The 23143-nt window shown below is 37.5% G+C and overlaps 1 long non-coding RNA gene across 3 annotated transcripts; it reads left to right on the top strand.

The window, feature by feature from the left end:
* Nucleotides 1-13786: 13786 nt before the first annotated feature.
* LOC118013081 lies at nucleotides 13787-21832 on the top strand. 3 transcript variants are annotated; one of them, XR_004679926.1, is made up of 4 exons: nucleotides 13787-14207; nucleotides 15978-16840; nucleotides 17798-17891; nucleotides 20772-21832. It is a non-coding gene; the product is annotated as an uncharacterized LOC118013081 (long non-coding RNA). The 3 variants fall into 3 exon arrangements; XR_004679924.1 differs by having other exon boundaries at nucleotides 13787-16840; XR_004679925.1 differs by lacking the exon at nucleotides 20772-21832 and having other exon boundaries at nucleotides 13787-16840; nucleotides 17798-18020.
* Nucleotides 21833-23143: the final 1311 nt, after the last annotated feature.

Here is a 23143-nt window from a genome sequence, read left to right as displayed (position 1 = left end):
TACATTGTGCAATCATGTACACAATATAAGAATTACATGAAGTCAGCACATATAAACTTGTGTGTGGGGACCCCAATAAAGAAGGGTTTTGTTCTTCATGCCAAGAGATAAAAGGTAGTTGGTGAAGGCTCAAATAAGAAGAGATAATCTTGCTGGGTTTCTAAGGTTGGATAGTTCACTAGTTCTAAATGCACACATTTGCAGAATCTACATCAATAGTGTGCATAGAGCTGGAAATGAATGTGTTTGTGGGAATGGTAACATATTTGTATGGTTGGATCAGCAGCAATCAGGACACCTGTGTGGGCTGGGTTCAGATCTCTGAAGGTCTTAAGTGTCACAATGGAGAGTTTAGCTTCTTGCCTTCACATAATTGGACATCACTGAGGACTCTGACACAATCTCAGAAAAATGTGTGACACCATAGTATGGAGCCTGTATTGGAGTGGGTTGCCCATGAAACCATGTCTCAAGTTATTGCAATAGTCAAAGCAAGAAATAATGAGGGCTGAAGTTAAGGGAGAGACAGTAGGATGAGAGACTAAGGATGGATTTGAGATTTATCACAGGAGTAGAATAGGCAGCACTTCAAGGATAATTAGAGCCTGTAGTGAGAGAGGAAGTGGATTAGAATATGTCTCTCAGGTGGATTGTGGCACCATTCAATGAGATCTAGAAAACAGGATGAAGGGGAGATTTAAGGGAAGAGGTGAAGCTCTCTGTTTTTAAATGATCTGATTTGGGTTGTCTGTAAAACTTGAGGTAGATATGGGTCCATTTTCCATGAATGCATGTGACTGGAGCTCAGAAGAGATGTCTGAGCAGTAGATAGAACTTTGGTAGTTATTACAGTAAATAATTATTGGACAGTGTTCATGAGTTTGTACTTGCTCCAACCAACATCTTCTGCTCAGTTTGTCTTGGAAAAGCCATGTTTAACCCATGCCATGATATCTCCTCTCCTCATGGTTTGGGGTAGAGAATTAAATTAATTGTAAAACAATAATCACCAAATATGCAGTGAATAATAATAAATCAGTATGTAGGCAGTAAAGAAATTAGCAATATGGGTAGGGTTGAAAATTCCATAAATATCTTTATTCCCTACATATGTAGGGAGGTATCCTTAGTCAGACATGTTGAGTATCAAAACACTGTGGGATTTAAGAAACAAACAAGCAAAAAATGAGCAAAGGGAAAAAAAAGAGAGAGAGAGGCAAACCAAGAAATAGACTCTTGACTATAGAAAACAAACTGAGGGTTACTGGAGGGCTGGAGGGGAGGTAGGTGGCAGGATGGGTTAAATGTGTGACAGGGATTAAGAAGGGCACTTGTCATGATGAGCACTGGGTGTTATATGGATGTGTTGAAGCACTATATTATACATCTGAAGCTAATATTACACTGTGTGTTAACTAGCTGGAATTTTAAAAAAAACTTCAAAAAAATAAAAAATAATAAAAAAGAAACATTACAGAGCAAGGCATAGTTACCTTCAAAGGGAAATGGCAAACTGATAGGGACAATGTATCAGAATCAGTTTCAGCTTCAAGGGACAGAAAACTTAATATTGAGCGGCTTAAACAAGATGGATGATTTTTTTGTGTCTCATATAACAGATAACTGAAGATGATAAGCCCAGAATAGCTATGGTAGTTCTACAATATTCATGGATTCATACCCCTTCCAGCTAAACATTCTGCCCTCATTCTCACAGAGCAAGGAATGTTGTTAGAGCTCTAGATATCACAATTACATTCTACACATCAGGATGGAGGACGGGGAAAAGATGGGGGCTGATTTGCTTCTACTTAGGACTTTCTAGAAATTCCCCACAACATTTTTACTTCTACTTCATTGATAAGAATTTGGTCACCCAGACACACTTAGCTTCAAGAGAAGCTGGGAGCTATAGGTTTAAAAAATTTTTTTAATTTAAATTTTAGTTAGTTAACATACAGTGCAATATTGGTTTCAGGAGCAGAATTCAGTGATTCATCAACAATAGCCCAACTGTGAAGAGAGCCCAAATGTCCATGGACAGATGAATGGATAAAGAAGATGTGGCATATGTATACACACACACACACACACACACACACACACAATGGAATATTACTCACCCATCAAAAAGAATGAAATCTTGCCATTTGCAATGACGTGGATGGAGCGAGGGAGTATTATGCTAAGGGAAATAATCAGTCTGAGGAATATAGTTTTTTAGCTAGATATGTTGCCACCTGAATACAATTCAGTAATCTATCACCAAAGATTGGGAGAATAGATAATGGTATAGATAACTAGCCATCTCTGCCACAAGACATAATACCAATTTGGCCCCATTTGGTGTAAAGAAATACTGAAAGGAAAGAATCACCCAAAAGTGCCATGGGAAGATTTCCAATCAGTCTGATAAGCAGAGCACATTTTAAGAAAGTTGTCCAGGTAAACACTTGACATTAGAGAGATCAAACATGAGTTATCAGGGATGGTCTCACAGGCACTTAGAGAAGAGTAAAGAAAAATGTGGGAACAAGTAATGCTTAGAAAGTAACCCAGTCAAGTTGTGTATACCTGAAAGGTCTATCAGTAAGTAGAAGGGCCCCAGTCACAGTATCCCATTGCAGGATAGGAGGCTAATCCATGGATTGTGGTGGGGATGATAGAGGGCATTGACTGACAAAAGCACAGCAAGGTCTGGGTCCTAAAAGGAGTGAGGTACTAGGAAGATGTCTAAGGCAGAAGCATGGGTCCAGAACTGAGACACAAGTTAAGAGTGGAATAGCAAAAAGACAGACTGGTTGTTGAGTCCCCAGGAGGGACCTTAGAAGAGTGGTTCCCAAAATTTTGGGTTTCACATACAAAGTACATTTTTTTTTCCCAAAGTGAACTTGCCATAGTGTTGGCAATTTTTTATTTGCTATAAGGATATATTAAAAACAAAACAACCAACCGTCCACAATTTATAAACCTTATTATTTCATTGTAAAGACTATTTTAGGTAAAAAATTAGAAAACAAATTCAAAACAAACAAAAACTCTTGTCCAAAATTCAAAATGTACAGAAGAATGGGCAATAAAAAGGCTCCTTCCTACCCCTCTTCCTTTATCACCCAGTTTCCTTCTCTGGAGACAGCCACCATTATCTGTTCTTTAGACATCCTCCCAGAGATATTCCATATATAAGTAAACAAATACGTGTATGTATAGTATTCTATACCTACTGTTTTTACTGGTATCTCATTGAGGTTTTGATTTGGATTTCCCTGATGCCGAGCGATATTGAACACTTTTTCATGTGTCTGTTGGCCATTGGGATGTCTTTGGAAAAACGTCTGTTCATGTCTTCTGCCCATTTCTTGATTGGATTCTTTGTTCTTTGGGTGTTGAGTTTGATGAGTTCTTTATAGATTTTGGATACTAGCCCTTTATCTGATATGTCATTTGCAAATATCTTCTCCCATTCTGTCGGTTGTCTTTTGGTTTTGTTGACTGTTTCTTTTGCTGTGCAAAAGCTTTTTATCTTGATGAAGTCCCAATAGTTCATTTTTGCCCTTGCTTCCCTTGCCTTTGGTGATGTTTCTAGGACGAAGTTGCTTCGGCTGAGGTCAAAGAGGTTGCTGCCTGTGTTCTCCTTTAGGATTTTGATGGACTCCTGTCTCACATTGAGTTCTTTCAACCATTTGGAGTCTATTTTTGTGTGTGGTGTAAGGAAATGGTCCAGTTTCATTCTTCTGCATGTGGCTGTCCAATTTTCCCAACACCATTTGTTGAAGAGACTGTCTTTTTTCCATTGGACATTCTTTCCTGCTTTGTCAAAGATTAGTTGACCATAGAGTTGAGGGTCCATTTCTGTGCTCTCTATTCTGTTCCATTGATCTATGTGCCTGTTTTTGTGCCAGTACCATACTGTCTTGATGATGACAGCTTTGTAATAGAGCTGGAAGTCCGGAATTGTGATGCCACCAGCTTTGCTTTTCTTTTTCAACATTCCTCTGGCTATGCGGGGTCTTTTCTGGTTCCAAATTTAAGTCATTTATTAATGGACATTTTAATTATTTCCAACCATTTACTATTCTAAACAGTGCTTCAGTGAATTGGCTTAGAACACTCTATGAAATTGAATGAAACTAAGTCTGAAGAGCTCATTACTTTACTTTCATTTCTTTTCATTTCCACACAGACTGGTAAAAACTTTACCAGCACCAGCACATTTTTATGTACTTGGGAAACACTTTTCTGCAGTTCTCCACATCCTTGAAGTCATTCAGGCTTGTGAAATGGGCCATTTGTTTTTGGCTGTTAGTCACCTCCTTTATGAAAAAGTGGAATCCATCCAAAAAGGTGGTCTAGGTCACCAAGCAAGGTCTGAGTTTCTGTTTCCAACTGCTTGTTATAGTGTTTTCCCTGTGTTGAAGTATTTTGCCTATCTGGTTTTTCCTATTGTCATTTGCAACCGGCCACTCCCATAACATGAAGAGATTTGATATGGCTAGACATGGGATAATTAAAGATGCCAGATGTAGCAACAAAAGGACAAGACTTTGAATACTACTCAGGCATTTGGGTGGATTTGGCACAGGGAGAAAATGTCATCCTCTGGTGTTGGGATATGTTAGGCATTTTTTTTTGTATATCCTGGCTTCACTTATACATTATTCTAGCTGTCACTATGGTGATCAGCTATGTGGGCTCCAACATACTTCATGCAGATGCAACCAGACAATACCTTACCTCATGCCTTCATTGTATGCCTCTTAACTCCTGAGCTGAGATTTACTAGTGAACGCTACTGTGAGACCATCTCTGGTGCCTACATATATATGTACAACGTGGAAGCACGAAAGACTGGGTGGATGGGTGAATCCTTATCCATTGGGAGATAGGAGATGGTGACTAAATTCATCCCCCTGGAGGCAGTGCCGAATAGTGGTTAAGGGTCATGGAATCATGCAGTTTGAGCTCAAATCCTGGTTCCACCATTTATATGCTGTGTGACCATGGGCAAGTTGCTTAACCTCTCTGGGCCTCAGTTTATTCATTGGCTAGTGTGGAGAAGAATAGTACCTACCTGAGAGGGTTGGTGGTTGGATTCCACGAGATCACATATATAAGGCATTAAGCATAGAGAAGGGCGTGGAGTACTTAGAGAAAGTTGGTTAATAATGATCTATTCACCACATCACTGTCTCCCAATTTGCCCTCAGAAATTTGGAAAAAAAATCATCCCTCTGTTTCCACCCATGAATGGGATAGAGTTTATACAACTTCTTAAACAATTCAACTGGATTAAGCAAAGAGTCTCACTTAGTTGAGGTCAGCTCAATAACACATCCTTGAATTGGCTTTCCCTGCTTTCTTGATTCATTATCCATGTCCCTCTTTCTTACTCTCTGAAATTGTACTCCCAATATAACATCTGCCCCTAATTACTCTGCCTCAAATCTAGGTTATGATATGAGAAAAGACCTTATAGGCAGACAATCATCACTCAGGAATTTTGACAGCAGAAAGGTGTACTCCAGGGGCGCCTGGGTCTCAAGTCAGTTAAGCATCTGCCTTTAGATCACGCCATGATCCCAGGGTCCTGAGATTGAGCCCCATGTTGGTCTCCCTGCTCAGTGGGGAGCCTGCTTCTCCCTCTCCCTCTGCAGCATCCCCTGCTTGTGCTCTCTCTTCTTAAAAAAAAAAAAAAGAAGAAGAAGAAGAATGGTGTACTCCAGGTCAGGTAGGGTTCTAGTCTCTGGAAGGAGAAGGGAACACTGCTTGCAAAAGTAAGGCTGCTCCTGAGTCCTAGAAAGCCTAGACTACTAGACCGCTGACCATGGCCCAAAGAACTAACTGGGATAGGAAGTTAACTGGGATATAGGGTCAAATATGGAATAGAAGTTGATTGTTCTGATATTGAATCACAAACGTATTTAGAGTTTACTATATACTCCTTGCCTAAGTTCAAGATTGAAATTAGGGTGGGGCTCAATATGCAGGTAGGCAAGGTAATCCCTGCTGTTTGGAAAGAAGTATTTCACAGACCAAAGACTGGGAATGACATAGAAATTGACAAGAAAGGGAGCATTCCTATGTTTGATGACCTCCTAGTAGATGGGATGAAACAAGTAATATACTCCTCGTGCAGACCCCATGTTTCTTGGTTTAGCATTTCACTTTATGACCCATATGAATTTCTTCACCTGTTTGACTAGAATACTTGAACATGCCACCAAAATGAATGGCAATCAGGTTGCATTACAATTTACTTTAAGGCACAGTCTTAGATAGATGTACCATGGAAACTACACTGGATTTATAGTCAAGACAACTGAGTGTAAGTTGTGCCCTTTAGTAAATCATTTAACTTCTCTGAATCTCTTTTCTGTTCTGAAAGTGGGGCTAATATTTGCCTTATCTATCTCATAGGTTTGCTGTGAGTATAAAATATGATAATATATGTGAAAATAATGTATAAATTGCTAAGTGTTATATAAATGTTAGCTACTATTACAAGAAAATATCTTTAGTACTGAGGGGAATAGAGCTCCTTATATTATTTGCCTTAAGTTTTGCATATGATACAAATGCAATAATGTTGGTTTCACGGTGGACAAATTTCATATATTTATGATGTTAGGTTACTGGGCCACTGCTTTGTCCTTTCCAGCCTGCTGCCAAAAATATGGCTTTCAAGCCCGTCTATGCAGCAAATTCCTCATTAGCCTCTGGGGAAGTCCCAGTTTAGATGTCATTTTGCGAACAAGATCATTAAGGATAAAGAAAAGCATCACAGAATCACTGGCATGTAAGCTATAGAGTCCTGAATGATCCAAGGCAGAAATCTGTTCTCTGTGGAAAACTTTATTCTTTATTCTCAATGTTATAGCAAAGCATAAGAATTATAAAATAAAATGTCTAAATGTTTAAGGACTTCTGTGTGATTTTATGTATGTAAATTTTTCTCTCCCCTCATCCTTATTAAACTGTTACCTGATATCCATGCTATCATATCAGTGTCTTCTAGATGGGATTGCACACACTCCTGATACTTAAAGGTGTGGTCTACATACTGGTAACATTTGAATCACCTGGAAGCTTGCCAGAAATCTAGAAATCCAGAATTTCGGATTATAACCCTGACCTATTGAATCAGAATTTGCATTTCATCAAGATTCCCCATGTAATTCACAAAGTTTGAAAACCAGGGGTCTACGCCAACCTGCCCTCTTAAGTCAGCCCACTTCAATCTTCTTAACCCCTTAGGTTTTATTCCTGTGCTTCACTCTGCTTTGATCTGGGATCCTTACAGCAACCCCTGACCATAGCCCTCTGGACAACTCTTTCCTTTTAGTATATGTGTGCCCCCCACGTGTCTGAAATTCTATTTTTCCTAATGTATGTTGATTTACCAACCAACTTGGTGTCCCCGTTGCTTTCAACATATAAATATATACTGTATATATTGCAGCTCTACCTCTTTAGAACACAATCTCACACCCCTACCCATTCAACTCAGCCAGTACTGGGTAAGCTAGACCAACTCCACAGGAAGGAAGGGAATAGGAGAAAGCCAATTTGGCAGTTACCATAGAGGTTACCTAGAATAGATGGGGTATGTACATCTGAATCTTGTTAAATTTCTTATTCCTCTAGTCTTAGATTTTCAGCAGTCATCTGGTCCTTTTCAGAGTATAAGTTCCTAGAAGATATGCAGAGATCTCCCTTTACTTTTTGCACTCTCATTTCTGTTTGTGGGCAGGGAAGTGTAGGGTAGACAAAACAAAGCAATAGCTGATCTAGAAGTCATCCTGATCTGGTTCTGGAAATTACAAACTCGTTGCAGCAAACATATCAAGATAAATGACATACCACACAGAATGTGGAGTGCGCCTTCCTGCCATATCTTTTTTTCCCCCCATCAGGTGAACACCATGGCTACATGGCTGCTTCAGGGCTAGTATGTGAAATTTGTTGCTCTTAGTGGGTTAGTGTTTGTGGCTAGTATTTGCGGCTATCCCTTCTCTGGGAAGGGGCAGTTTATAAGCAAGGACATACTGTTTCATTTGTATATAAAAGGACAGTTTCCCTCCTTATGTGGTACCACAGAGACTAAACTGTCCTCTCTCTCCCAAGTCCTAGCACCCACCTTTCCTTGGTTATGATTATAATCAGTGAAAAATAAATTCATGTACTATAGAACCATCTTCAGGATCCATGTTCTTAAAGATGAAAACTGTCACGGAAAAGAGTCTTTTGACAACAACTGACTTCCATTAGATTGGGTCAGAGATAGGTTCATCTTTTATTCAATTCTATTTTGTGGACAATTGTGAAAAAGCAAAGGACTGGTGACTCATTGGAAAGGATGCTGGACAAGATACCTGCAGCCATCAGACAGATATCCTTCCTTTGACCACCTTCATTAGGGCATCTTTCAACATCCTTGTTTTTCAGAGTGTAAATGAGTGGGTTCAGCATGGGTATTACTGCCCCATACAACACTGAAGTGATCTTATCCTCATCCTGGGATGATTGAGACTGTGGGCACATGTACATGAAGATTGCTGTCCCATAGTAAATGAAGACCACAGTCAAGTGGAAGCCACAGGTAGAAAAAGCCTTGAGTCTGGCCTCTGCAGGGTGGATCTTCAGGATAGCCACAGCAATATGGAAACTGCTTCTTGTGAAAGTGCATGCAATCCTTGCCCAGCATAACTATACTATCCTGTCGCTGAATTAGAACTCAAAGAACCAATGTGAATCATAGGAAAGAGTACTGAAGCAAGGGCATTTTAGTTTTGGTTTGACCATTTACTTGCTGTGTAATCTAAGTGAGCTGCGGTTTCGTTATCTATAGACTAAAGAAAACATACATACGTTTCCTACCTCACAGAACTGTGGAGTCCTAACATGATAATGGGTTGGGAAATGCTGTGAAAATTATAAATATATGCAGACATAAAAGTGATGATTGTTTCTGAAAGAAGGAATACAACTAAGATTTCCCCTAATTTAACCTTATTGTTGCTGTTCAAGATGTAAGGGAATCTAGGAATTAAGTAGTTGCATTTATAAGCACATTTCCTTCCCCTCTAATGCTAGAAACAATATTCAGCCAGAAAAGAGCTTTAGAAATAGTCTAAGTATTGGAACAGATCTCCCACCATCTCTGATTTCCTGTCAATAAGCCCTTAGAAGAGCAACAGAATAGCCCATTCAAGCTAAGCCTTCAGCATTTGAGAAGAACAGGGAGGAGAGTTTAAAGAAGTGCAGTGTTAAGTGATGTCTTCCAGGATCCTTCACTCCCTTAATTGAACCTACTGAGGGTAATTGATTCAACTCTCACATCTCAGTCAGGGACCATACATAAGGAAAAAGTAACTTTAAAAACTTTAATGGTGTTGTTTGTGAACCAAAAAAGATGATTTTAAAGTGTTCAACCTATCTTTTTCTTTGTGAACTTTAAGAAAACACTTAACAGTTTTTTAAATGACTTGCTGCACAAAAACTAGTTTAAATATACATTATTCTAAGTTGTTTTCAGAACTAGAAATGTGTTCTGAATACATAGATCTCCTGAATACTGATGTCTACATATATCTATATTTACATTTACATATATTTTAAAAAGTAAGGCCAATATATTCAGCCACTTGGTGAAATTAAGGATATCAAGCATAAAATTTATGTTTAGTTTCTAGTTCAGGGCCATCACTGAGAGATAACAGAAAGTGAGAGGTAAGACTGAGGGATGGAGAGAAAAAGCAGTGTCAGTTTTAAGAATGAGCTACAGAAGAGAATAATTGTATTGTGGCACATGAAGGTAGAACGAGGACTGGAAGAAAGTGAAAGGGAGGGCATATTTCAGCTGAGTAGGAGGACAGGTTTTCAGTCTAGATAACTAAAGTTATCTAATATGATGGAAGAAGCAGTTTTATAAATTAGTGAGCAACTAATTGTGAACACCATTCAATTTCAGCCCAGTCAGCAGTACAGTAAATGGATTTCCTATACTGGACCACAGGCTGAACTGGACCCAGTCTACAACTGGAGAATCTATGATGTCATAATTATGAAGAAGAAGACATGGCAGAGAGAAACAGGAGTCCAGAGAAGGCAGAGGGAGAGAAGAGACACCTAGGAGAAAGATCTGGGGAGTAAAACTAGGGGAATATGGAGGAAGAGAATGAGCAAAGAGAGATGGAAAGAGAGAGAAGGAACCATGCTTATCAAAAGGGAGGCAGGGCACTGGTTAAGCAACTTCCTTTTCTCACCAAGTTTTTTTTCTCTTTATTAACATATAATGTATTATTTGTTTCAGGGGTACAGGTCTGTGATTCAACAGTCTTACACAATTCACAGCGCTCACCATAGCACATACCCTCCCCAATGTCTATCACCCAGCCACCCCATCCCTCCCATCCCCCTCCACTCCAGCAACCCTCAGCTTGTTTCCTGAGATTAAGAGTCTCTTATGGTTTGTCTCCCTCTCTGGTTTCATCTTGTTTCATTTTTCCCTCCCTTCCCCTATGATCGTTTGCCTTGTTTCTCAAATTCCACATCAGTCTCACCAAGTTTTTAATTTAGGGTTATCGTCATTACTTAGCTCCACTTCACACTCCCTGTTAGCTCTTAAATTCAATGCATCTTTTAAAAAATACACTTTATTGAGGCATGATTGACATATGAAAAGCTGTACATATTTAGTATATACAACTTGATGAGTTTGGAGGTAAGTATGTACCTGTGAAACCATCACCACAATCTAAGGCATAAACATATCACCTCCAAAAATTTCTTCCTGCCCTCTTTATTTATTATTATTATTATTAGTGATAAGAATACAACATAAGATCTACACTCTTAGCAATTTTTATAGCATACAATCCATGTTCATTGTGGCATTATTCACAATAGCCAAAACATGGAAGCAGCCTAAATTCCCATTGGTGGATGAATGGATAAAGAAAATGTAGTATATATATGAGGCAGTCAGGGCTCATGGGAACAAGCCCCAAGTGAAAAACACTGTACACCTGGGGGCTTTCTGTTGGTGGTTGTGGTTACAGCAGAACCGGGATGCTTCAAGAATGCAGCCCCAGATACAAGCCAGACTTAAAATAGGGGACACTGGGCTCCAGAAAGCACCAATGATCTGCCTGAGTTGCCTTCCAACCAATCGGGAAGAGGGAACTTTCTATATATATAAACAGATCCTCGCCCTCTGTTTAGGGAGACAAGCCTAACCTCTGCTGTTGCTCTGTCTTCCTTCAAGTCAAGTTGTAGCCCCAATAAAGCCTACCTGTGCCTTTGATCCTGGGGTCCAGCCTCATTTTTATGGTTGTCAGGCCCAATAACCCGAATCTGGTAACATATACATACAATGGGATATTATTCAGCTTAAAAAAGAAGGAAATCCTGCTATTTGTGACCACATGGATAAACCTGAAAGGTATTAATGCTAAGTGAAATACGCTAGGCACAGAAAGACAAATACTACATGATACTACTTACATGAAGAACCTAAAATAGTCAAAATCATACAAGCAGAGGATAGAATGATGGTTGCCAAGGACTGCGAGGAAGGAAAAATGGAGAGGTACTAGTCAAAGAGTACAAAGCTTCAGTTATACAAGATGAATAAGTCAGCTCACAGTTTCTGTTTCCATCACACAACTGAACCTACTAGAAAGTGACCCAGTGTACTACTAATGGCTGAATCCAATGTTCTTTCTCTGTCTTTAATTAATTTTATCTAACACTTTTTACCATTCTCACCTCTTGAAATGTTTTCTTCCCTGGCTTCTAAGATTCATTTTCTCTCAATTCACCCTTCACCTTTTTGATTATTCTTTTACTATGTCAGCTCCCTCTTCTTTCAGACCTCTAAATATATGCATTTCTAAAATTTCTATAGTATTCAAGATAAGCTAGCTTACTCTAGAGGAACAAACAACCCTCAAATTTTGAATGGCTTGAAACAACAAAAGTTTATTTCTTGCTCATGCTACAAATCTATCAGCAGTGGGTCTCTGCTCACTGAAGTTACCTAGGTACCCAGACTGATTAATATTCTTCTTGATGCATACTTTAATGATTGCTAAGGCAGGAGAAAAGAGGCATGTTGAACCATGCGTTGCCTCTTTAAGCTTCTGCTTGCAAATGATATAAGTCTCTTTTATTCATGTTTAGTTGGTTAAAGCAATCATATAGCAGTGATGCCGTGTATCTGGTAAATGGCAATGATGTCATGTATTGGTAAAATGTGAGAATAGAGTGCTTTTGAAAGACTCAAATGACCACCATATATTCCTTCCTAAGTCCTATAACTTTACTCTTTCCATAGATGGTCATATCTGGCTTTATGACTTTGTATAATTCTTTGTATTCATGGCTTCCAAATCTTATAACTACAGGCCCAGTATCTCTCTTTAGCTGAAAAGTCCTATGTCTGTTTGGGCCCCCAAGCCCCAGACTGTTGGAAACTAAATTTAAAAAAACTGAAATATACTTGTCAGCATCCTATTTCAAAACTATCATTTTTATATCCTACTTCTAATGGCACCTGCATTTTCTCAATAAACCAGGTTGGGAACTTTAGTCATCATCCCTCTTTCCTTAAATTTCTTGTATCAGTCACTATGGATTGTTGATTTTTACCACTGCATTACGTCTTGTGGCTCCTCTGCTCCTTCCCTGTTACAGATTCCCTTGTCAAAGTCTTCTATGTATCTTTCACATGGACTCCTGCAATAGGTTCCAAAATAGATTTTACCCTTTTCCATATGTGCACCCAGATGTTTATAGCAGCATTATCAACAATAGCCAAATTATGGAAAGAGCCCAAGTGTCCCTCAACTGATGAATGAATAAAGAAGATGTGGAATATTACTCAGCCATCAAAAAATGAAATCTTGCCATTTGCAATGATATGGATGTAGTTAGAGTATTATGCTAAGTGAAATAAGTCGGACAGAAAGACAAATACCATATGATTTCACTCATATGTGGAATTTAAGAAGCAAAATAAACTAGCAAAGGGGAAAAGAGAGAGGCAAACTAAGAAACAGAGTCTTAACTATAGAGAACAAACTGTGATGGTTACCAGAAGGATGGGTGAAAGAGGTGATGGGGATTAAGGAGTGCACTTGTTGTGATGAGCACCTAGTGTTGTATGGAAGTGTTGAATCATTAAATTGTACACCTGAAACTAGTGTTACACTGTACATTAACTTAGTTGAATTTAAAGAAAAACTAAAAGAAAAGATTTTACCTTTTTCATCTTCCCTGGACACTTTTTTCCAGAATAACCTTACGTTTTGATTATATCACTCCCTTATCCAAAACCTTTCATTCTCCACCACCTCCAAAATCAAGTCATAATTTCTTAGCCTAACATTCAGTACCCTTCATTATCCTTTATTATCTGTCCTACCTAATTTTCTGTTGGTTGTATTCACTGATCCTTGGTGTCTCTTTTATTTGTTTGCTCTCTGTGATGTATGTACCCAAAGTCCCATATTTATTTATTTATTTATTTATTTATTTATTTATTTATTTATTTATTTATTATTTATTTATAAGGGAAGAGGCAACTTATTTATTTTTTCTTCCATAGAACAATGCATAGGTAATAGCCTATTGTGTGTACAAATTACAGTCAAGCTGCAAAAATGCTGTATAATTTTAACGTTCTTTTTTTTCTCTTATTTAGAATGACCAACAGTCCCTATTTGCCTGGGATTGAGAAGTTTCCTGGGATGCAGGATTTCCAGTGCAAAAACCTGGGAAATCATAGGCAAACTACGATGAGTTGGCCTCCCTAGATTTGATATAGTCAGCATTATCCAGACATGCCACTTTCTATGACTTTGCTCACATCCCTCTGAACAGAATGGCTACCCATCCATATTCTCTCCATTAAAATTCTAGCCATTTATTTCTGTCTTCGAAGAAGTCTTTTTCCCAAGTCAGAATTAATATTTTCCTCTAGTGCTCTCACAGCAGTTTGGTTTTTTCCTCCTCTAACACATACCACTTTCTTCAAAAAATTGTGGTTAATTGAGTATATATAGTACATATTCATCTCCTTCTCTTTGTCAACTCTTTGAGGGCAGGAACCATGTATCATTTATCTCCATACCTGGCATAATGCTTTATCTACAATAGGGATAAATAAATACTTGTTTGATGAAAACTGTGGATCAAAGAGAAAGGTGAGGGCAAGGAAATAAAGAAATGTGAGTAGAGAGGGATTGTAGAGTGTGGAAGAGACAGGAAATTGGATAATCTCCAGCATGTCTGGCTCTTTTCTCCTGCAATGATATCCCACCCAAACATTTTTCCTAATAACCATCCAAAAACAACCAGTAATCTACTTTAGTAATTGGTTTTCATCAACTTCTTACTGATTACCTAGTCTTGTTTACTGTTTACCTCTGCTGGAAACACTAATTATTTACCTACTTCTCTCTACCACCCAACATTATACAACTGTCTATTCCCTATTTTCAGAAGCTCTTACCCATATCACTTTTAGCTTGTCATTTTGTATCCATCCATGGTAAACATCCTCTATCCCCACCCTCTCTACCCCTAAAACTTTCACCAATACTGACATGGGAAAGTTTGTACTTCATCATTTGCTACTATCTTCAGTCCCAACCCACTCATAACTTATTTTTGGGCCATATGATAATAGGATATTCTCTAAGATCACACTTGCCGAGTGGAATGTTGGGGTAAAAACACCTAAAAGTAGGGAATTGGTTCTTCCATTTTAATATCCTTAGTCTCTGTGTGCTGGTCTTAATTTGGGGAAGTAAGTGGGAGTTATGGGGGAACTTGCATTAAGAACACTTGGTTTTAGATACTTATTGTGACCTTGATATACCTCATAGGTCATGGTCCCCCTTTACTGAACTAAACTTTTCTTTAAGTAAATTAAATTGAACAAATGGATATTGAGCATCTGTAATATGTGTGACACTGTGCACATACTTCTATTAGAGCATTCTGTGTATTAAATTGCAGCTGTTGGTTTAGAGTTTGTTTTTGTCACTAAACTGCGATGAGACTGTTTTTTCAAGTGCATCCAGGGCTCAATACAGTGTCAAGGACAAAAGGGGTGCTCAATAAATGTTAGAAGGATAAATGTATAGGCACTTTAAAATAAAAACAGAAATAAATGAGAGACATGGTCCCTCCTTTGGAAGAGGCCACCAACAAGCAGGTAGAAAGGGAGAAGAGCTCTGAACACAAATAACTGTAAACAAGTCAGAGAAACAATTCTTGCCATTCTGTTTTATATAACCCAGTAAAAAACTATGAGATTCATTTTGACCAGGAGATCTTGAGTCTATTTAAATTTGAATTCAATGAGACTTTGGGGGATGACTTAATAATGGCTTATGACAGGTTTATCTTTGGTCCCAATTTTCCCATATTGTCTTCAAGTTAGGTTTTTATTTTGTCTTAGAAATTCATGATTTGATGACCAATTTTATTTTTATGTTAACCAATGTTTTTTCTCACCATGGATAGAGGGACTAATATTAAAAATCACAATAGGTTTGTTGTTTTTGTTGGGAGAGGAAGAGGAAAAATGAGAAGGAAGAGGTATGGTAACCAAATTTTCTAAGCCTAACACTGATACGGATATTCTGACAAGTATGAGTCAACTTTCAGGAACACCATGATGGACTATTAGAGCTGGGAATTACCTCAGATAATTTAATTATGAGGGACAATGTGATGCTTAAGGGTATGGGCTCTGCAGACAGAAATGGTTTTGAATTTTGGTCTTGCCACTTCTATATAACCTTGGCTAAACCATCTAACTTCTCTGAACTTTATTTTTGTCATCTGTAAAATAATTTTTATGTTAGAGTGTTATTATAAATATTAAATGAAATGATGCATAAAACATTATCTTTAGTATACAGTAAACATTCAGTAAATTTATTTCTATTCTTCTGTTATTGCAGGAGCCTGAATATGATGCTCAAGTGACACAGGCATTGACTACAAGTTGGACAAAATGGGCTTTTAGTTTATTCCAGGCTGGAGACTCTGAGTTTGTAATTCTTCGGCTGGGAGGAAAGTAAACTTTACTTACCAGTGCCTGTGCTGATCAGATAACCTCAAAGCCCAGACACACTGCATAATTCTCCGACAGCAATAACTCAGCTGGCAGTTCCCAGGCAGAGATGTGGGAGAAAGTCCAATATCCGGGAAGCGCTAGGATCTACAACTTCCTGTGGTCTGCCTAGTGAAATTTGACCAGATAAGAACAGTTAATAAGCAGTTCTTGAGATAGAAAATCTTCTTTTATCTCTGAATGTGGATATTTTGATGTTAAATATCTGAATGGATGAGGTTAATTTGAATAATCTTCTATTGTTGCAAGAAAGATGGAAAAATGTTCAGGAAAACTTGAAAAACTCTTCATACCTATGGCATGAACTGAAAGAAGTATTTTCTTATTCTGAAAAATGACGACTCCACTGTTTTGTGTGAGGGTAGAAGCTTTTAAGGGCTGGACCCTGAGGTACCCCATTGTGGTGCCTAGGAGGAAATCAAGACTCATTCTGGACCTGCCTTCTGTAACACTTTGCAAGTCATGCCAGATTCCCATTAAGGCTGAACAATTTACCTTGAGGTCCCTAAATATTTCCAACTGCAATTAATGGCTTGAAAAAGAAAACAAGCATTGCAATGAAAGCATTTAATGGCTATAAATTCAATTGCCAAGAAGTTCTTCTCTTTTGAATACTCAAAGGACAGGATCCCTGGGCAATGACTTATTATTTCCCTTACCAGCACAGCAATGATTCCAGGGACTGTCCAGGTAAATATTTTGATAACTAGATTCCCCTAGTGATCCTCCCTCCTTTATTATCTTGAAACAATTTTATAACTGTGATCATATGCCCCCTTTTCTCCTGTCATCATGCAGGGGTGAATTTACTATAACATGTCAGAAGCTGTATTCATGGCTCAAACTCCCTTTGTAAGCAAACCCAAACTATGGGCCTGATAAAGATTTAGCAAGAAAGCAGCATAGCTTAGTATTTGAGTGAGAGCTCTGTTGTTAGGTGATCCTGAGTTGAATTCCCAGTTCTGCCACTTACTGATTGTGTCACTTCTGTGCATCTCAGTTTCTTCATCTAGAAAATGGGTATTATTATAGTCATACTTATCTAATAGGGTTGTTTCAGGATAAAATAAAACAATGCACAGTGGTGCCTGATTCAAATGTTCAGTAAATAGTAGCTACGATTATTATTGAGAAGCAGATTTCCTCATCAAGTTCACCAGATGAGAGGATGTAATGGAAGTGGTAATCGTGAATATTAGTACTTTATGAAGTATGAAGTAGTTCTAAGAGTATACCATCGATTTTTCTGTTGAGTTGGCATTTGCTAGTATTAGAGGTATTTGTGGAGGGCTGCAACTGTAGTCCCTTAGGACCTCTACAACTCCTGGGACTACAGCTATATTAGGGGATGCTTGGACAATAGCAATTTTGAACACCAAAATCCTTGGTCATTAAAGCAAAGTGGGTAAAAAAATAACCATTAGTTATATTACAAGACAGGATAAACACTGGGGTATAATACTTGTGCCTGTCTTACTGTTTTACTTCTCCAGCAAAAGGTTGACAGTTCCCTATTTGGCTTTTGCATCAAACATAAACCCAACAAGGTGGTGGAAATGCATTTATAATCCTTGCTTTTGGGGATATGGCTTGGATAAGTTGGAAAATACAGTTGAGGCATTCTGTGAAGGACTCCCATTCTTTTAGGAGTTGGAAACACATCTGAGATCTGCACTGAAGAGAGAAGGGAAGCTGGAAGACACAGTGGATTGGCTTTTCATACACCTGGGATTGGACTGAGGTGGGATTGGATTGATTGGATTGAAGTGCTAAGAGTATGGAATTGTCCATTTTTGTTGTTGGAGTATCAGTTGCCGGGTATAAAGATGTTTGCTGAGACAGTGAGATCTAGGTCCTAAGGCACCTGCATGAACTTGACACAAAACTGGGGAAATCATTTGCCTCTGCCTCTCTAAGACTTAGGTTTTCTTTTCTTTTTCTTTTTTCCTTTTTTAAAGATTTATTTATTTTTACAGAAAGAGAGTGAGAGAGCGAACGCAAAGCGGGGAGGGGTAGAGGGAGAGGGAGAGAGAGAATCCTAAGCAGACTCTGCGCTGAACACAGAGCCTGATGTGGGGCTCCATCTTGCGACCCTGAGATCATGACCTGAACTGAAAGCAAGAGTTGGACGCCTTAACCAACTGCACCACCCAGGGGCCCCTTTTTCTTTTTTAAAAATCAAAGTGAAATTTATATATAGTGAAATACGCATATTTTAAGTATAAAATTGATGCATTATGAAAAATGTGTATACTTATGTAACCACAACCTCAGTAAAGATATGGAATATTTCTACAGTCCCCCCAAATTCTCTTGTATTCCCTTCCAGTCCAGTCTCTACTGCAACTGGCAACCACTGTTCTGTTTTCCATTCCCCCCAGATTGGCTTTGCCAGCTCTTAAACTTCATATGCATAAAAGCATACAGTATGCATATTTTTTTGTATCTAGCTTCTTGTACTTAACATTTTTGAGATTTATCCATGTTGTTGCATGCATGTATTAGTTGTTTCTTATTACTGAGGGATGTCCATGCTATGAATATACTGCAGTTGATTTACCTATTCTTATACTGATAGAATTTGATTTGTTTCTGATTTGGGGTTATATTGAATAATGCTGCTATAAACATTTATGTACAAGTCATTTTGTGGACATATGTTTTCAGTTATCTTTGGCAAATATCTAAGAGTCTAGTGGCTGGGTCAAATAGATATAGGTTTATTTTTTTTCAGTTGTTTTTTGAAATTGTTTGTAAAATTTTACCAGCCCACCAGCAATATATACGAGTTCCTGTTGCTTCACACCCTTGCCAAAAATTGGTGTTGTTGGTATTTTTTATTTTAGCCATTCTGGTGGGTGTGTGGTAGTATCTCATTGGGTTTTTTGTTTGTTTGTTTGTTTTTATTAGGTTTCTATTTTTTTATAGTAGATCATAAGTTTTTAATGTAGAGTTCATTAGTTGTGTATAACACCCAGTGCTCATCACAACACGTGCCCTCCTTATGTCTCATTGGTTTTTTAAAAAACTATTTTGAAACTACTGGATCATATGGTATTTCGATTTTTAACTTTTTGAGGAACCTCTATACTGTTTTCCACAGTGGCTGTACTAATTTACATTCCCACCAACAGTATACAAGGGTATTTACCCAAAGAAAATGAACACACTAATTCAAAAAGATATATACACTCTGATGTTTATTGCAGCATTATTTACAATAGACAAGATATGGAAACAACCTAGGTATCCACTGATAGACAAATGGATAAGGAAGATGTGGTATATATACATAATATTACACAGCCATAAAAAAAAAAAAGGATGAGATCATGCCATTTGTGACAATATGGATGGACCTAGAGGGTAGTATACTAAATGAAATAAGTCAGACTGAGAAAGACAAATACCACATGATTTCACTCCTAGGTGGAATCTTAAAAAAAGCAAATGTGGGTGTCTGGGTGGCTCAGTGGGTTAAGCATCTGCCTTCGGCTCAGGTCATGATCTCAGGTTCCTGAGATCCAGCCCCGCATCGGGCTCCCTGCTCACTGGGGAGTCTGCTTCTCCTTCTCTCTCTGCCCCTCCTCCCTGCTCATTCCCTCTCTCTCTCAAATAAGTAAATAAAATCTAAAAAAAAAAAAAAAAGCAAATGAATAAACAAAGAAACAAAAAACAGAATCAGACCTGTAAATACAGAGGACAAACTGAAGGTTGCCAGAGGGGCGAGGGGTGGGGGGATGGGCAAAATGGATGAAGGGGAGTGGGAGATACATGCTTCCAGTTATGGAATGAATATGTCACGGGAATGATCCTGAGTTGAATTCAGGAATGAAAAACACAGCATAAAGAATATAGTCAATGATATTATAATAGCATTGAATGGTGACAGATGGTGGCTACACCTGTGAGCATAGCATAACATATAGAGTTGAGTCACTATGTTATACACCTGAAACTAATGTAAAAATGTGTCAGTTATACTCAAATAAAAAAATAAAAAAATATTTTGAAATCACTTTAGATTTAGAGAAAAGTGATACAGTACAGATAGTTCTCATACAGTTTCACCTTAAGATTACCCTCTTACTGTGGTTTTAATTGGCAACTTCCCTAGTGACATATAATGCTGGGTGGGTTTCATAAAACTACTGGCAATTCAGTCTTCTTTTCTGAAGTATATGCTCAAATCTTTTGCCTTTTTTTTGTTGGGCTGTGTTTTTGTTATTGATTTTTAGGAGCTTCTTGTATATTCTAAACATAATATTTTATCAGATTAGAAACATTGTGAATATTTTCTCCCAGGTGGTGGTTTGCCTTTTCATTTCCTTAATGGTATTTTTGAAGAACAGAAGTTTTAAATTTTGATGAAGTTCAATTTATCCATTTTTAAGTGATTAGTGCTTTTTGTGATCTGTCCAGGAGATTTTACTACTGTCAGTGTCATAAAAATATTTTATATTTTCTTCTAGAAGCTTTATAGTTTTAGCATTTAGTTTGGTCTATGATCCATCCTCAATTAATTTTAGAGTATGGTGTGAGGTAAGAGTAGAGGTTATTTGTTATAACAAATTGCAACAATCTGAGTGGCTTAAAGTAACATAAATTTATTATCTCACAGTTCCACAAGCCAGAAATCCAAAATGAAGATGTCAACAGGCTCTGGGGAAAAAATCCTTCCTTACTTGTTCCAGCCTTTCATGGCTCCAGCCATTCCCTGGTTTGTCACAGCATAACTCCAATCTCTGCCTCCCTCTTCACATGGTCTTCTTCTCTGTGTGTCACTTGATTTCTCCTCTTCTTGTAAGGACATCAGTTATTGGATTTAGAGATTTTTCTAATTCCAGCATGGTATTGTCCTGAGATCCTTAACTAATTACAATTGCAAAGAAACTTTCTCCAAATAAGGTTACATTCTGAGCTTTTAGGTGGATATAAATTTGTATGTGGGGGATATTATTAAACCCACTACAATATCCAGTTGTTCCGCCACGATTTATTGAAAAGACTACCATTTTGCCATTGAATTACATTGCAATCTTTGTCAAAATTTAATAGCCTTTATAGGTGTGGCTCCAGTTGTGGACTCTGTATTCTGATCCATTGTTCTATTTGTTTATGTTTAAAGCAATGCCACTTTAAATATAGCTTTAGAGCACGTCTTAAAATCAGGTGGTGTGTCATCCTTATTTTCCTTTTCAAAGTTGTTTGGCTATATGAATATTGAATATTCATATCAATATTCACATATTGATATGTGTTTTGTTTTATTTTATTTTTATTCAAGTATAATGAACATAGTGTTATATTAGTTTCAGGTATGTAATATGATTCAACAATGCTATACATTTCTCAGTGCTCATCATGATAACTGTACTCTTAAACCTCTATTTCCCCCTGTTTTTTATATATTTTTCAGCAATTTCTACAAAAATTCCTCTGGGATTTTGACTGGATTGTGTAGAACATACAGATGAGTACAGAGAGAATTAACATCTCATAGAAATGAAACTGATTTTTGTATGTTGACCCTGTAGTCAGTGAACCTTATAAATTTACTTATTGCTATTGGCTTTTTATTTTCACAAATGCTTTAGAATTTGCTACCTACAAGATTTTGCTGTTTGCAAATAAAGACAGTTTTCCAGTTTGATGTCCTTTATTTTTGTTTTTGTACCATATTTTACCAGCAAGAACCTCCAGTGCAACACTGAATATAAGTGGTGAGAGTGGACGCCTTTAACAGGGTTCTAAGCTCAGGTGGAGATAATTCAGTTTTTCACCTGAATGATACTAACAGGGCTTTTGTTGTTTATGTTTTCGGTAGATATTGTTAATCAGGTTGAGGATGCTCCCTTCCATTTCTAGTTTGCCAAGAGTTTTTATCATTAACAGGTGTTGAATTTGATCAAATTCTTTTTCTGCATTTGTTAAAATGACATATGGCATTTCTCCTTTATTCTATTTATATAATTAATAGCATTGATTTAGTTTTTTGAATACTGAATCTCCCTTGCAATCCTGCATTAAACACATACTCATAATGTAGTATCCCTTTCAATATATTCAATTGTATTCATTTTGCCATTTTTTTTTTGAGGATTTTTGTATCTATATTCTTAGGGAATCTTGATCTCATTTTTCCTTGTAGTGTCATTGTCTGATTTTATCAATGTAATAATCATAAAAATACTTTTTTTTTTTTACTATTCAGAACATCATTTATCTCCATAAATTGCTGGCTTGTATTAATGGACTTTAAAAAGTAAATATATAAAAACATATTATTGTGATAAAAACATATTATTGTAAAGAAAGCAAATGGGCAAAAAGCAGAATTCAAAATAACATTTCTTAAAGTTAATCATAATGAGACTAAGTGGCGTTACCATACATACTGAGAAATGCATCTGAATAAAACATATATATTCTTCTTTAGAAATTATTCTGTCCATATGAATCCAAACATTCAGCTGAAAACTGACTTTTTTGAAATTAAGACTTAGAAATCGCCATTATTGCAGTGATAGATATTTGGCCTTTAATCTTTGTTGCTTTAAGACCAACTCACTACGGCTCTGTGGCTAATCTAGAATTTTAGTGACACCAAAACAGTGCGTTCTGGAGTTTGAGAATTAGAAGTGAAAAATGGAAGACTTCCAAACTGGAAGTATAACCACTTGGTTTTATTATTTAAATGCTCCATTTTTACTCAATAATCTTTCAACTTCTTATTTCTCCATGTAATGTGCATAAAAACAAGTTTCTCAATTGTTTTCTTTCTTTTTTCTTTTATTCTTATGTTAATCCCCATACATTACATCATTAGTTTTAGATGTAGTGTTCCATGATTCATTGTTTGTGTATAACACCCAGTGCTCCACGCAGAATGTGCCTTCCTCAATACCCACCACCAGGCTACCCCATCCTCCCACCCCCCTCCCCTCTAGAACCCTGTTTGTTTTTCAGAGTCCATCGTCTCTCATGGTTCGT

Source organism: Mirounga leonina, unplaced genomic scaffold (genome assembly GCF_011800145.1).
Source record: "Mirounga leonina isolate KUSES-001 unplaced genomic scaffold, KU_Mleo_1.0 Mir_101664, whole genome shotgun sequence".
In the NCBI taxonomy this organism is placed as follows: Eukaryota; Metazoa; Chordata; class Mammalia; order Carnivora; family Phocidae; genus Mirounga; species Mirounga leonina.
The sequence above is the reverse complement of the archived record's forward strand: the minus strand, read 5'-3'. Positions and strand labels throughout refer to the sequence as shown.